The sequence below is a fragment of the Taudactylus pleione genome, unplaced genomic scaffold (assembly GCF_031769625.1).
Source record: "Taudactylus pleione unplaced genomic scaffold, aTauple2 ptg000927l, whole genome shotgun sequence".
NCBI classification, from domain to species: Eukaryota; Metazoa; Chordata; class Amphibia; order Anura; family Myobatrachidae; genus Taudactylus; species Taudactylus pleione.
In genome coordinates this window covers 2,335,804-2,347,059 of record NW_028285328.1, presented here as the reverse complement: position 1 = coordinate 2,347,059, position 11,256 = coordinate 2,335,804, and positions in this window count along the sequence as shown.

The following is an 11,256-nucleotide window of genomic DNA, read 5'->3' as shown; positions in this document are numbered from 1 at the left end:
GTATCGCTTACATGCACCGCATCTCTTACATACACCGTATCTCTTACATACACTGTATCTCTTACATACAGAGCATCTCTAACATACACTGTATCTCTTACATACACGTTATCTCTTACATACACAGCACTCTTACATACACCGCATCTCTTACATACACCGTATCTCTTACATACACCGTATCTCTTACATTCACTGCATCTCTTACATACCCTGCATCTCTTACATACCCAGCATCTCTTACATACACCGCATCTCTTACATACACCGCATCTCTTACATACACCGTATCTCTTACATACACAGCATCTCTTACATTCACCGCATCTCTTACATACACCGCATCTCTTACATACACCGCATCTCTTACATACACTGTATCTCTTACATACACTGTATCTCTTACATTCACTGCATCTCTTACATACCCTGCATCTCTTACATACCCAGCATCTCTTACATACACCGCATCTCTTACATACACCGCATCTCTTACATACACCGTATCTCTTACATACACCGTATCTCTTACATACACAGCATCTCTAACATACACCTCATCTCTTACATACACCGCATCTCTTACATACACCGCATCTCTTACATACACCGCATCTCTTACATACACCTCATCTCTTACATACACCGCATCTCTTACATACACCGTATCTCTTACATACACCGCATCTCTTACATACACCGTATCTCTTACATACATAGCATCTCTTACATACATAGCATCTCTTACATACACCGCATCTCTTACATACACCGCATCTCTTACATACACCGCATCTCTTACATACACCGCATCTCTTACATACACCTCATCTCTTACATACACCGCATCTCTTACATACACCGCATCTCTTACATACACCGCATCTCTTACATACACCGCATCTCTTACATACACCGCATCTCTTACATACACCGCATCTCTTACATATACCGCATCTCTTACATACACCGCATCTCTTACATACACCGCATCTCTTACATACACCGCATCTCTTACATACACAGCATCTCTTACATACATAGCATCTCTTACATACATAGCATCTCTTACATACACCGTATCTCTTACATACACCGCATCTCTTACATACACCGCATCTCTTACATACACTGTATCTCTTACATACATAGTATCTCTTACATACATAGCATCTCTTACATACACCGTATCTCTTACATACACAGCATCTCTTACATACACCGTATCTCTTACATACACAGCATCTCTTACATACACCGCATCTCTTACATACACCGCATCTCTTACCTACACCGCATCTCTTACATACACCGAATCTCTTACATACACCGCATATCTTACATACACTGTATCTCTTACATACACAGCATCTCTTACATACACCGCATCTCTTACATACACCGTATCTCTTACATACACCGCATCTCTTACATACACCGCATCTCTTACATACACCGTATCTCTTACATACACCGTATCTCTTACATACACCGCATCTCTTACATACACCTCATGTCTTACATACACCGTATCTCTTACATACACCGTATCTCTTACATACACCGCATCTCTTACATACACCGCAACTCTTACATACACCGTATCTCTTACATACACAGCATCTCTTATATACACCGTATCTCTTACATACACTGTATCTCTTACATACACAGCATCTCTTACATACACCTCATCTGTATCTCTTACATACACCGTATCTCTTACATGCAGCGCATCTCTTACATACACCGCATCTCTTACATACACCGTATCTCTTACATACACCGTATCTCTTACATACACCGCATCTCTTACATACACCGTATCTCTAACATACACCGTATCTCTTGCATACACCGTATCTCTTACATACACCGTATCTCTAACATAAACCGTATCTCCAACATACACCGTATCTCTTACATACACCGTATCTCTTACATACACCGTATCTCTTACATACACCGTATCTCTTACATACACCGCATCTCTTACATACACCGCATCTCTTACATACACCGTATCTCTTACATACACCGCATCTCTTACATACACCGCATCTCTTACATACACCGCATCTCTTACATACGCCGCATCTCTTACACACGCCGCATCTCTTACACACGCCGCATCTCTTACACACGCCGCATCTCTTACATACACCGCATCTCTTACATACACCGCATCTCTTACATACACCTCATCTCTTACATACACCGTATCTCTAACATACACCTCATCTCTTACATACACCGTATCTCTTACATACACCGTATCTCTAACATACACCGTATCTCTTACATACACCGTATCTCTTACATACACCGCATCTCTTACATACACCGTATCTCTTACATACACAGCATCTCTTACATACACTGTATCTCTTACATACACCGCATCTCTTACATACACCGTATCTGTATCTCTTACATACACTGTATCTCTTACATACACTGCATCTCTAATATACACCGCATCTCTTACATACACCGCATCTCTTACACACGCCGCATCTCTTACACACGCCGCATCTCTTACATACACCGTATCTCTTACATACACCGCATCTCTTACATACACCGCATCTCTTACATACACCGCATCTCTTACATACACAGCATCTCTTACATACATAGCATCTCTTACATACATAGCATCTCTTACATACACCGTATCTCTTACATACACCGCATCTCTTACATACACCGCATCTCTTACATACACTGTATCTCTTACATACATAGTATCTCTTACATACATAGCATCTCTTACATACACCGTATCTCTTACATACACAGCATCTCTTACATACACCGTATCTCTTACATACACAGCATCTCTTACATACACCGCATCTCTTACATACACCGCATCTCTTACCTACACCGCATCTCTTACATACACCGAATCTCTTACATACACCGCATATCTTACATACACTGTATCTCTTACATACACAGCATCTCTTACATACACCGCATCTCTTACATACACCGTATCTCTTACATACACCGCATCTCTTACATACACCGCATCTCTTACATACACCGTATCTCTTACATACACCGTATCTCTTACATACACCGCATCTCTTACATACACCTCATGTCTTACATACACCGTATCTCTTACATACACCGTATCTCTTACATACACCGCATCTCTTACATACACCGCAACTCTTACATACACCGTATCTCTTACATACACAGCATCTCTTATATACACCGTATCTCTTACATACACTGTATCTCTTACATACACAGCATCTCTTACATACACCTCATCTGTATCTCTTACATACACCGTATCTCTTACATGCAGCGCATCTCTTACATACACCGCATCTCTTACATACACCGTATCTCTTACATACACCGTATCTCTTACATACACCGCATCTCTTACATACACCGTATCTCTAACATACACCGTATCTCTTGCATACACCGTATCTCTTACATACACCGTATCTCTAACATAAACCGTATCTCCAACATACACCGTATCTCTTACATACACCGTATCTCTTACATACACCGTATCTCTTACATACACCGTATCTCTTACATACACCGCATCTCTTACATACACCGCATCTCTTACATACACCGTATCTCTTACATACACCGCATCTCTTACATACACCGCATCTCTTACATACGCCGCATCTCTTACATACGCCGCATCTCTTACACACGCCGCATCTCTTACACACGCCGCATCTCTTACACACGCCGCATCTCTTACATACACCGTATCTCTTACATACACCGCATCTCTTACATACACCTCATCTCTTACATACACCGTATCTCTAACATACACCTCATCTCTTACATACACCGTATCTCTTACATACACCGTATCTCTAACATACACCGTATCTCTTACATACACCGTATCTCTTACATACACCGCATCTCTTACATACACCGTATCTCTTACATACACAGCATCTCTTACATACACCGTATCTCTTACATACACCGCATCTCTTACATACACCGTATCTGTATCTCTTACATACACTGTATCTCTTACATACACTGCATCTCTAATATACACCGCATCTCTTACATACACCGCATCTCTTACATACACCGTATCTCTTACATACACTGTATCTCTTACATACACCTCATCTCTTACATACACCGCATCTCTTACATACACCGCATCTCTTACATACACCGCATCTCTTACATACACCGTATCTCTTACATACACCGTATCTCTTGCATACACTGTATCTCTTACATACACCGTATCTCTTACATACACCGTATCTCTTACATACACTGTATCTCTTACATACACTGTGGGCCTCATTCAGAGGTGGTCGTAGGATGCAAGCGGTCGCTCAGAAACAGGGCGGCCGCTTGCATCCTGAACAGCCGCCTCCATGTCGGTCGTTAGGCTGTGGGTTAACACCCACAGCTCTAACGACCGCTAAGGGAGATGGTCGCGATGGTCAAGACCACCGCGACCATCGGGGCTTACGACGAGACCATAGGGTAGTGTCTCCTCAGCCCTAAGCCCCAGGGAGCTTCCTGCTGTGTTTCAGCAGGAAGCTCCCCACTGACATCACTGGTGATGTCAGTGGGGCCGCCCCCCAATGGCTAGCGTTCCGGCGGGAACGCCTCCGTTTGGGCAGGCACGCTCCCTGCCCACCCAGCAAACGGAGCGAGCTGTCAATCAACATTGACAGCTCGCTCCGTCTGCTTCGAGCCCGCTAACGACGTATCACCCATTGTTAGCGGGGGCTCGCACATGCGCACGACGGAGCCGTCTCCGTCATGCGCATGCCCTGTGGACCAACATTGAGTCGGTTGCGAGCGCCCAGCGCTCGCGACCGACTCTGAATAAGGTCCTGTATCTCTTACATACACTGTGGGCTTCATTCAGAGCCGCTCGTAAGCGGACGCTCGTTCGTTCCGAGCGATGTTTGCACATCTGCGCATGCGTACGGATTGTAATACGCATGCGCGAACCTGTCAGTGCGGCCGAAAATCGTGTGCTTGCTAAATAGTGAATGCCTGCTAATTTGAGTGACAAGAGGAGGCGTATGTGGGTGGTAACAGGGGAAGGTGCTTGAAAACGGGGAGTGGAGATCCGATCGCAGGCGTGCTTAAAGGTCAAAACGGGCGTTTTATGGGTGTGCATATGTAAAACAGCAGCGTCATTGACCACGTCACTGGGTTATTTTATAGTCAGAACTGCTCGCAAGATTGTGTTAGGAAAAGCCAACCACAAGAATAGCGAGCAGTTCATACGCTGGTCGATGTACTCGATTAATCTAATAAATAGCGGAGCGGCCAGGGGGCATTTTTTCCAAAATTACGACCGCAAGTTTTGTTTGCTCGTACAGAGTTAGAGGCGTCAACAGACCGCAAAGTGCGAACGGTTAATTTGAATAGCCACCCCCTTTTTCTGAACGAGCGAGCGCAACTAGCGTCCGGCTCTGAATCAGGCCCAGTATCTCTTATACACACTGTATTGGAAAGCCACAATAACACTGTAATACCGATGTGTGGGAATACTTTCTTTTTTATCAGTTACTTGTATAATGCAGCACATTCCGTTGCACTTTACATTTGGGAACTAACAATAATAAAACACGACTGGGTAATAACAGACAGATATAGAGGTACGAGGGCCCTGCCGCAAGCTTACATTCAATGTAGCGTATCCATCCTGGGGCCCAGAAGACCCTTAGGGGCCCGTATGAGCCTCACCTGATTTTATGTTTTGGTTTGCAATGCAGGACGTTGCGCAGGTCCCCGGAGGAGTTAGCGCAAAGCGGATTTCGTTGCTTCTGCATTGCATGCTGGGAACTAAGGGCCTATATGCCCCGAAGTTGTGCGCATCTCTGCAGCGCACCCAGCCGCTATCCGTACTCTTAGCTGGATACTCGTCATCATCATCCTCAGAGCGCACTTGCGCCCAACTATACTTGGTACAAATGACATGAAAGGAAATAGGCGCATTTACATTTCCGAACAACTCGTTCGTCGAGACGCCATCTCACTACTTCGCCCTCTCAGACAACGCCACTTTGCTCCTCCCAAGTGTAGATGTCACTGAAATGCGCACTACCCGTACTCGCATACGCTTGGTTCTGCAGCACCTGCTTTGTGATATTGCGCAGTATTTGCTCTGCGGGCAGGCGCAGCTTCACCTCGCCACCCGGCCCATGGTGTCCGCTCTGCAAACAGTTAAAGTACAGTAAGTTCTCTGTGAAGTAGTGAAGTAATTGGGAGCGTGAGAGAGCGCTCAGCACAGGACGGTTATCTGCTCCCGGTAACCCTCGGACTGTGCTGGGTACAAGGGAATTTGGAATAGCTCCTGTGTATCACGTGACGAGCATGGGCCCAGCAGTCTGTACAGGGAGTGATCTCAGGGCTGGCTGTCACTCCCTCCCTCGCTGGATGGGGACGTCTCTCTGTACCTCTCCCCTCATGCCGGAGAGCGAGGACTATCTGTGAGACCCTTGTCCTGCGCCAATAAGCTGCTCATCTTCTATATCTCCTCCATGTGCTGCCAGAGGGCGCCAGTACTGTCAGATCTTGGCGATGGGATAACGTCAGATGGCAGCAGCACACTACGGCGCACAGATCAGTGTCGCTCTGCCCAGATCTGGACTGAGGCCCAGAAGCACAAATTCACACTGTCAGCAGCCAGAGATACAAGTACCTCCTGCCTCATAATAGGGGCTGACGTGTACATGCTGCAAATACACAGGAACAAAACATATGACGTATGATGGGCCGTGTTTGGGGTCTGTGGAGTGTCATACTGAGCCCCCCAGAGATGCTGCAGGGTATGCAGTCAGGAAGCCGGCGGACCTAATCCCGACAGCCGGCTTCCCGACTGCTTAATCCCGGCGAGGGTTAAATGACAGGCGTCTAAATCTAGACGCCTGTCATTTTACAGACGCCGGGAGACCAGCGCCCGGCATCCCGATCGAATGGACGCTGGGCGCCGAGAGCGGCTAGCCATGGGGGGGGAGGGTTAGGATTAGGGTTCCCGGGGGGATTTAGGGTTAGGCACCCCCCCCGGGAGGTTAGGTTTAGGCTCTTAGAGAGGGGATTAGGGTTAGGCACTGGGGGGAAGGTTAGGGTTAGGCACCCCCCCGGGAGGTTAGGTTTAGGCGGCGGGGAGGGGGGGTTAGGTTTAGGCTCTTACAGGGGGGATTAGGGTTAGGCACTGGGGGGAAGGTTAGGGTTAGGCACCCCCCCGGGAGGGTTAGGGGGTAGAATAGGTTAATGAATACTTACCTGGGGACGATCTGGATTTTCATCCTTGTCGGACTGCCGCTGTCGGGATTTGAACCGCCGTGCGTGGGTCTGGCGGTAAATCATACCGATTCCTGCTGTAGTAGCCTATGGGTAATGTCTGCGCTAAATTGTGTAAAATACTGTTCATGCTTGTCCTGATATTTAGGTCACAATAAGCCCCGATACCCCATATTCCTAGTTTATACGATGAATTCAGATTTGCGCGGTTTAGGATTAGTGCTGAGGGTAACAGTTGTACTCTCTCTCTGTATAGTGCAGCTTGTACAGTATATATTTGCCATTAGGGCTTATACATTGATAAATACAAGTAACTGCTGATCTCTCGTCTACGTGCTTAGTAATTATGCTCACGATGGGCCTGATTCAGAGGTGACACAAATCTCGTCACAGTTGCGCATTTGTAAGCAGCGGTATTGCGACGTTATGCTAATGAGGCAGCCGCTGTAATATGTACAGAGAGCCCACCGGCTGCATCTCTATTCCGCTGATTGCGTCCAAAGCGCACGATTGGTCGCACATCTGAGCAACCCTATGGCCGCTTTGAGTGTCCGGCGGAAGTCACTGGGGCCGGTGCAGCTGCATACAAAGACGCCCACATAATGCTTGCGACACGCCCACATTTGACTAACCACTCCTATTACCTCCCATAAACGCACACTGACTGTCAATCACTTTGCACCCAAATACTTACTGCGACCGTCATCGTTAAACCCTCGCGACACATGCGCAGTGTGACTCAGATGCAGGCGCAGTACTAAACATCAGCGCAAACAGCGGCACAGCGCCCACCTCTGAATCGCGCCCAATGTGCTGACCGCTGCCCAGCGAAGCCTATGAGGTGTTACATGGATAAAGCTTAGAAAAGAATCATCTTGTTACATTGTCGCCTCCTATATACGAGTGCGCAGTGCGCAGGATCTCATCTGACTGTCAGTGATGTCTGACAGGAAACTCTCATTCTCTATGGGCCTGATTCAGCAAGGATCGCTACTGCAATCGCGTACGCAGATGGACGAATATTGTGTACTGTGCATGTATATGCATCGCAGTGCACGTGCGCCAATCCTTCGCTGCGATCACCGATATCACGCAGAGCCATCGCAGGGTGATTGACATGAAGAGAGCATTTGGGGGTGGTGACGGGGGGTCGTCGGAGAAACGCGGGTGTGCCAGTGCGTTTGAGCGCCGTTACAGGGACGTGCATAAATTAGCCCCTGCGATGGCATACACAGCCTGAGCGCTCACTGCGTACAGAAAAGTTAGCAATGTATAAGTGAGGACTGACCTGCTGTAAATGTGCGAGCGGTTAAGATGTACCGATGTTACCGATGTTTTTGTTGGATTGCACGGTATTACGAATGTGCGAGCTGCTCCGATGTACCGATGTTACTAATGTTTTGGCTGGATTGCACAGTATTACGGATGTGCGAGCGGCTCCGATGTAACCGATGTTACCGATGTTTTGGCTGGATTGCATGGTATTACAGATGTGTGAGCGGCTCCGATGTAACCGATGTTTTGGCTGGATTGCATGGTATTACAGATGTGTGAGCGGCTCCGATGTAACCGATGTTTTGGCTGGATTGCATGGTATTACGGATGTGCGAGAGGGGAAGTGGGCGTCTGTATGTTGTCCGAGCGAGTGCTTTGCGGTTCCAAATACAGTATTAGCATACTTTCGCAGCAGAACTGCATGTGCGATTGCATCAGTGATCCTTCCTGAATCAGGCCCTATGTACATAATAATGACACAGAAATATATGATTCGCCGCTCGCTGCTGAGAGAGACCGCGCCAATGTGAGGCCCTGTCCTGGCTCATACATTCATGTGCTTTTACCTCCAGACCTAAGTTTCCAGGAGGTACCCCAAAGTACCGATGTGGCACTACAACAGGGATAGTCAACATGCAGCCCTCCAGCTGTTGTTGGACTACACATCCCAGCATGCCTAGCTACAGTTTTAGCATGCACTTATCGACAAAAATGTTCCAGGACATGCTGGGGTCTGTAGTCCCACGACAGCTGGTTGAAAACTCCTGCACTACAAGAACCAGCATAACCTGCCAGCTGCTTCTGGACAAACCATGGCCCTGATTCAGAGCCGCTCGTAAGCGGCCGCTCGTTCGTTCTGACCGATGTTCGCACATCTGCGCATGCGTATGGATTTTAATACGCATGAGCGAACCAGTCAGTGCGGCCGAAAATCGTTTGTTCGCTATATAGCGAATGCCTGCTATTTTGAGTGACAGGAGAAGGCGTATGTGGGGGGTAACAGGGGAAGGTGCTTGAAAACGGGGAGTGGAGATCCGAACGCAGGCGTGCTTACAGGTCAAAACGGGCGTTTTAAGGGAGTGCATAATTAATACAGCAGCGTCATTGACCACGTCACTTGGTTTATTTTTACTCAGAACTGCTCGCAAAATAGCGGTTGAAAAAACCAGCCACAAGAATAGCGAGCAGTTCATACGCTGTTCGATGTACTCGATTAATGTAATAAATAGCGGACATGACGTATGGTGCGAGCGGCAGGGGGCGTATTTTTCAAAATTACAACCGCAAGTTTTGCTCGCTCGTTCAGACTTAGAGGCGTGAACAGACCGCAATTAGCGAACGGTTCATTTGAATAGCCACCCCTTGTTTTAGAACGAACGACCGCAAATAGCGAGCGGCTCTGAATGAGGGCCCATGTTGCAATGTAAGGGGCGAATACATGTATCTTATATGCAGGGTAAATACTGGCTGCTGTTACATGTAGCCCACACATGCTGGACAGCGTTATTGTTACACTGCCATTTAGATTGGAGTCCGGACACAGCCCTCCCACATCTCTCTCTACATATTGGGCCTGATTCAGACCCGCTCGCGAGCGCTGAGTGCTCGCAAGCGGGTCGATGTTGGGCCAGTGCGCAAGCGTGAGACCCGGATAGCGACGGGCAAGCCGTCGTTATGGGTCTCGCTACAAAGGGGGCGTGCTGTCGATGGTGAGTGACAGCACGCCCCCTTTGGTGGGCGTGCCGTGGGCGTGGGTGCCCAGATGCAGGCGTTCCCATGGGCCAAAAGCACTCCAGGGCTTGCGGCAGACGAGACCCTACCACAAGGGTCTCGTCGCAAGCCTGATGGGCGCGATGGTCTTGACCATCGCGACCATCTTTTTGGCCGCTCGCTATAGCTGTGGGTGGCTGTGGTGCTCTGTCAGAGCGTCCGGCTCTGAATCAGGGCCATTGTACGTTCCCCCCTTAAAGCTGAGGGGTGTAACTGAACTGTACCAAGGTGTTGGCATGTAAGCAGAATTCACTGATGGCGTGTTGTTCACAGAATTGCGCACTATCCAGAGTATTGCGTACATGTCATTACTGTTGGGAGGAGTGTGCACCTGCGCTGCCACTCACCAGCATCCTGTTAGTTACACTGAGCTGGAGGTCACTATTACCCAACGGAGCTCAGTCAGAAGGAGTCCGACCTCCTGTGGATACGCTGCGTCCTTACTCCATTGCCGCTATGAGGATAGGACGGGTTCTCAGACTCTCACCACAGACAGAGCCATTTCTATTATCCCTGTTGTCCTTTGTACCAGGGAAAGGGCTCGTTCAAGTGCGCTCTGAGGGGTATATTCACTAAAGTGCGGGTTATTAGAAATGGAGATGTTGCCCACAGCAACCAATCAGAGTCTATATATTATCTTCTAGCAGGTGCTAGTTAAATGTTAAGTAGAATCTGATTGGTTGCTATGGGCAACATCTCCAGTTCTAAAAATCTGCACTTTAGTAAATATCCCTCTGATAATGATGATGAATATGGAAACAACTGTACGGATAGGAGCAGAACACAATATCGGAGAAATTGCACAACTTGCATTTAATTCTATGTTCCCTGTTTGTGTTACAGAGCCAGAAAGTCTCACAATAACGTGGGCTGAGTTGTGGATGTAGACGGACCTGTGTAAGAGCTGAT